The 5,810-nt window shown below is 30.1% G+C and overlaps 1 long non-coding RNA gene across 1 annotated transcript in view; it reads right to left on the bottom strand.

Moving 5' to 3' along the window:
* Positions 1–3,391: 3,391 nt before the first annotated feature.
* LOC132601892 (uncharacterized) overlaps positions 3,392–5,810 on the bottom strand; it is a 6,392-nt gene continuing 3,973 nt past the window's right edge. The window contains exon 3 of the long non-coding RNA XR_009567571.1: positions 3,392–3,977. This is a non-coding gene — a long non-coding RNA (uncharacterized LOC132601892). The remainder of the gene's footprint in view (positions 3,978–5,810) is intronic.

Below are 5,810 nucleotides of genomic sequence, written 5' to 3'. Positions count from 1 at the left end.
AATTATGAGCTGACATTGGATAGAGTGCAAAGCTTTGCTGGGAGCGTCTTTTCCTAGGCGGCTAGAATGGCCTACTCGGCTTTATACGGATCTATTTCCCGAACAATACTTCCCTTCAGAAAATTGGGGGACTATCTGTATACGGGTAAAACCGAGGATAATGGTATCCTCGATTTCTTGACATGGGGGTTAAGTTCATGACGATCATTGCTGGGTCGAACTAGTCCCAGTTAGGTACGAAGTCGAGCATCGATTGGAGCCAGACCGACCACACCTGGCCTCGGGTCGTCGAGTTCGATTGAAGTTAGTTGCCGAGGTACAAAAATAAGGCTGTTAATCACGATGAGTGAAGAATCGAAATATCCGCCATCAGCCGGATATTTCGGTGCCGATCTCGCCCATCCGTTAATAGGAGATTATGTGCCTTATTTAGATTTGTACTAGAGTTAGGACGTCTCTACTATATAAAGAGGAGACCCCCTTTTAGTTTGCAGAGTTTTTTTGACACACGCATAAATCCACAAAAGCAATACAATTGTTAGCAAGGGTTCATTCATCTTAGTGTTTCATCATTGTTCGTTGTGCATTATATAACCACTGTAGCTTGATCTCGGTTCCCAGAACCCGAGGCCAACCATTACTTTACTGTGGTTAGATCATTTATATTTGCATCTACTTCATTGTTTATCACATAATAATTAATCGTGTTAAATCAAACCGCATATCCTTTGCACCGCGTACAAATTTAATTGTTATCCATTTTTAGGGTAGACAATATCTCACACAATTTCTATTATCCAATTGTATGCATTTGTTTACTATAATAGTTTTAGTTAATCTTTTTATTTAGCACTTGGATTCATGTTTGATAAGATGTTGTCACAAATTTGATATTCCCTTGCAAATAGAGTAACATACACAATTTTAAACCTATCTCATATCAAGCATACTAATTCCCTCTAATCTATTAGTTAAAATACATCTCATCCATTTAATCTAATGTTGCAAAAAAATTAAAATTATTTCTAATTTCAGTATTAAGTTCATGTTTTGTTGCTGCTAGGCATTTTGAATTTTCTCAAAATACATCGATACTAGTTACGAAAAGTTTTCTTTGATGTAATCGTTGTCTAGTATCAACATTTAAGACAAAAAAAGAACAAAGGAAAAGGATATTCAACTCCCGCCGGCTAACCAAGATAATAAGAATGGCACAACAATATTCGGTGCATAAAGAAGGAATTATTCATAAGGTTACGTAATTCATCTTATATTGTCTTTAAAGATATGATTAGTAAGGAGATGTATCTCTTCCTCTTTGCAATGTGAAAATGAAATAGGAAACTACCTCTTCATCAAAGAACAAACTTTTTTTTTTAATCATCAAAGAACAAACGATGACTCAAAAAGCATGACAACGACTAAAGAACAGACACATATATTTGTCTATGGGTTCATCTGAATTCTTAATTTTAAAAGAGTATAAATATATGTATAGACAAATTTATTAAAATTTTGGTGAAAACTAGAATCGAACTTATAATTTTAACGATAAAATGAATTCATTTTTAAAAAAAAACTTAAACTCATATAATTTAAATTTTTGAATTTATATTTCATGAATTGAGAGTGATGAGCTAACTAGCTCTCTCCACCTTTTTTTGTTTGGCAAGTTGCTATTCAAAGTTTTGAATGATTAATCACACTCGTTTCATTTTCAATGGTTAGGAGCAAATGCAAATAGCAATTTGTGGGGGCCATCTTGGTTTGGATTTATCTTATAACTAGCAAGTATGCCCTTTGGTTATCCACTTTAGCTAGTGATCTTTAAGAGTCTCTTTGGATTAGCCGAAAAAATAATTGTTTTTAAGTATAAATGCTTAAAGTATTTTTAAGTGTTGAAAGTTATTTTATAAATAAGCAATTATGTGTTTGGATAAAAGTGCTTAAATGATTTTTAGAAGTAAAGGTAGTATTGGAATTAACAAAAAATATAAGAGATAAAAGGGTAAAATTGTTGGTCAAACCAAAATGGCTTTTAACACCCCCCCCCCCCCACCCAACACCCAAAAAAAAAGGGGGGTTAAACAACTTCTTAATTTTGACTTAACTTAATTTAAGTTGTTTCTATTTTTTGTTAAACACTAATTTAAGTTGTTTCTATTTTTTGTCAAACACTCAAATAAGTTAAAAATGGCTTATAAGCTAGTTTGACCAATCTATAAGCCAATCCAAACGGGCTCTAAGTAAAGGTTTGTATTTTGTAAATAACTTTTAATAACATTTCACTGGATATTACCTCCCGTTGTGGAAATCCATCTATGGTAACAGACAGTAAAAACTCCATACAGTTGATCTTTTGAACCTGCTTCAAGCTATCATGACAATTCACCAATCTTGGGGTAAACAATCTCTATTGCTTATGTTTATAATATATAGCAACGTAAGGTATTTTACGTATCACCAGTTTAATTATAATTAAAAAAAAATAGAGTTAAAAAAATAAATGTATTTGTAAAGTTAACGTTAATGCAAGTAAGTTACATCCGTTTTAACCATTTTTCATTTGAAATCTCAAACACATGTAATTTTAGGTCTTTGACATGAAAAGAGTTGGAATTTTTCTGTGTAGCCTACAAAAATATAATTTACAAACAAAGCTGATTTCAAAGAGTAAAAAGATATAGAGTTTGCTTGTTTGACAAAATATGGAAGACAACGGATTTGCAAAATTGAAATAGAGCTTATCTTAATTAATTGTTTGCCTTTTTATTTACTCTATTAACCACTAACGTTTAGATAAAAATTAAAAAACGTATAAGTGTGTTCCATAAGTCTTTTACTTCATCTTTTTCCCTCATCCTCACTCTTCCTTCACTTTCTGGCCTTCTTCCCAAATTATCTAACTTCCTTCTTTACACATGCTTTCTCTTTAAAATTGTCACAAAAAGATAAAGTGTAATTCTTTAATTTACGGAGTCAGATCTAAACAGTCACAACCCAATTCTTTTTTTTCTTCATTGTCATATCAATGAAAGTTGTTCATTGATGAAAAAAGAAAAACAATAAGAATATGAGGGAAAAAATTAATATTTTGATTCAAATTTAAGTTCATTAATAATTGATGCGTATCCCAACAAGTTGATATTCATACGCTATTAACTAATTGTTCACGTCTAAACATAAGAACAATTGTTGTATATATTGGATTTTGTAAAAGCAAAGCTAATAAAATAGTTTATAAAATTAATTAAACAAAAAATTATGTTAATAAGGGGTAAATTGTTTGCATTATATTTTTTATATTAATAAATTTATATTTTTAAAGAATTGTTACAAAGCAATTAAATTAAAAAAAAATGGACATAGTATGGTAAACACATAATTTTAATCCCTAAGTAAAATTCTCAAATTGCTAAATGAAAATATAAAATAATAAATTTTATAAAGGTAAAGAAACAATAAACAGATAATTGCAAAGAAGAATAAAATAGGCAACAAAATGGAAAACTAAATATCAAAGCAAAGAGAAGCAATGAAAAAATTAAGAGGAGACGCGATTAAGCGAAGAAGCCATCCACAAATGAAACACGTGTACCAATAATATAAGGCGCACACTATACGTGAAGATTAGACGTGGTCCTTTTGAAAGACTTGTGTAGTGTCTTTGGAAGGTTTGCTTAAAATATAGCAGATTGTACAACATTTATGCATGTATTCGTCCCCCTACCACACTTATATATAATAGAAATATTGGGATTTGGGAAATAAATTAAGTATGAATAAAATTTCTTAGCTCCTCAAAATAATGTGGGGCTTGAGATTTCACCCATAATCAAAACAAAATTAATTGTACATGAGCCAACATTTTTTAAAGTTCACATGAATGCATCCTTCTCAATCAATTTTAGGACCTCATGCTGTTTTTGACTTTGACAACATCAATTGGCCTCTTTTCATCCAAGTTTTAGAGAATTCTGCACAAATAAAAGAAAAGTCTTGATATTATATTTGACTTGAACAACTAACTAATCATATATTGTATATTCATTTTTAAAAAATTTGGAACCATAAAGAATAAAATTTTATTTTTATAGAGTTGGACTCAACCTTTCTCTTCCTCCATCTTGGCCTTAACGAAGGAGTAGAGTGCAACTCCAGAAATTGCAACACAGGTTCTAATATAAGATTTTATATTAAATTTTGTTGCCTCCAACATAGTGTCGTTTGGATTTCCTCATCATGGTACTAGTAACATAGTGTATTCTACTGATATTGAAAATAATAATTAACAAAAAGTGTAAGGACAATATACGAATGAAAAAAAACAAACTTTATACTAAAATAATGTCAATAATAATACCTATATTGCCGATAGATCCCAGAAGACAAACTTTCCCCACAACTTACAATTTACTCCTAATAAGTCACAAGACTCTTAGAAACTTTAGGGAAAGAAGGAAATATCGACAAACAAACGTCGTTGAAAACGAAAAACGACGTCTCAGTTACAAGCAAGTTTGGGTCGGATAGATAGATCTTCACCAACTCTATAAAAACATAAGAACCTATAGTGACATCAAACTATCTCGCTTACTACTAATATTCTGGATTAAATATTGATAAAAATACTCTTTTAAGCTTTGAAGTTTTAAATAACATTGTAATTTTTCGAAGAGATCTACGATGACATGAAACTGTAAAGACAAAAGGTTGTCGTTCACATATACACAAATAATTACTTCACTAAATATAAGAAACTTTTAGCTATGGCCCTGTTACGATTTCTTCATTTTTCCTTCTTTAACAGACATAACCTTTAGCAATTCGATTGATTAGTAGCCTTAAGTGTAGCGATCTTGCAATTCTATGTGGGATTGAAAGTTCATTCTCATGATAATTGCGTATTGGCAATGTAAAAAAGCCTGTGACTACTGGAGAAACATAGGAAGAAGCTATCCATGTACAACAACTGTTCTAACTAAATCATCTGGGCAATATGTCAGGGTAAAACATACTTTTTTTTCACATCATCTCAAAATCAATTTATATTGATATATCTATATTATAATAAATTCTTAATCCAGTGTCTATAAGAATAAAGTAATATAACAAATAAGTAACTTAATTACATACATTCATGCATTTTATGATACAAAGATTTAAAATAAAGTACGAATTTAAAGTTAACAAGGTTTGTGTTTATTCATTTAATGAGAGAACCTTGGTATATTTTTTTCAGTTTTTAAAATCAAATATTCACTGTCCATCAATGCATTCACCTGGTTCTTTGGCCTATCTATGAATATTCCTTGAAACTCTTTTTTATATCACATAAAATAATTCAATCTATTAAAAAGACGCCCATCAAAGAAATGAAAAGGGAATTTGAACATAATAAGCAGAATAGAACACTATAAAAAGCCAATTACTATTTTTCAGATTCGTTTTTAGAACTATTTTCTTGGGAATCTCTTTCCCTTTGTCCTTACTTCATTATCTTTTGACTTTGGAGAAATGAATTATAGCATCTCTTCCATTTCTTTTGAAAGTGATGGAACCAAAAGAAGAAAATAATGTTTATATTTTGAAAGGATTGAAATGAAATAATTCATAATTGAATTTTATGCATGCTGTAAATGAGAAAAAGCAATTTGATATAATCTGATATTTAAAAGAACAAAATGAAGTAATTAGATATAATGGAATAATAAATGCACTTAATCTACGTGAATGATGTATCTTTTCAAAACGCAGTGTATATTAGAAAAAAGATGGGATATTTATGATATCCTTGTCTTATAATGTCT

The sequence above is a fragment of the Lycium barbarum genome, chromosome 1 (assembly GCF_019175385.1).
Source record: "Lycium barbarum isolate Lr01 chromosome 1, ASM1917538v2, whole genome shotgun sequence".
NCBI lineage: Eukaryota > Viridiplantae > Streptophyta > Magnoliopsida > Solanales > Solanaceae > Lycium > Lycium barbarum.
This window is presented reverse-complemented; position numbering and strand designations above follow the sequence as displayed.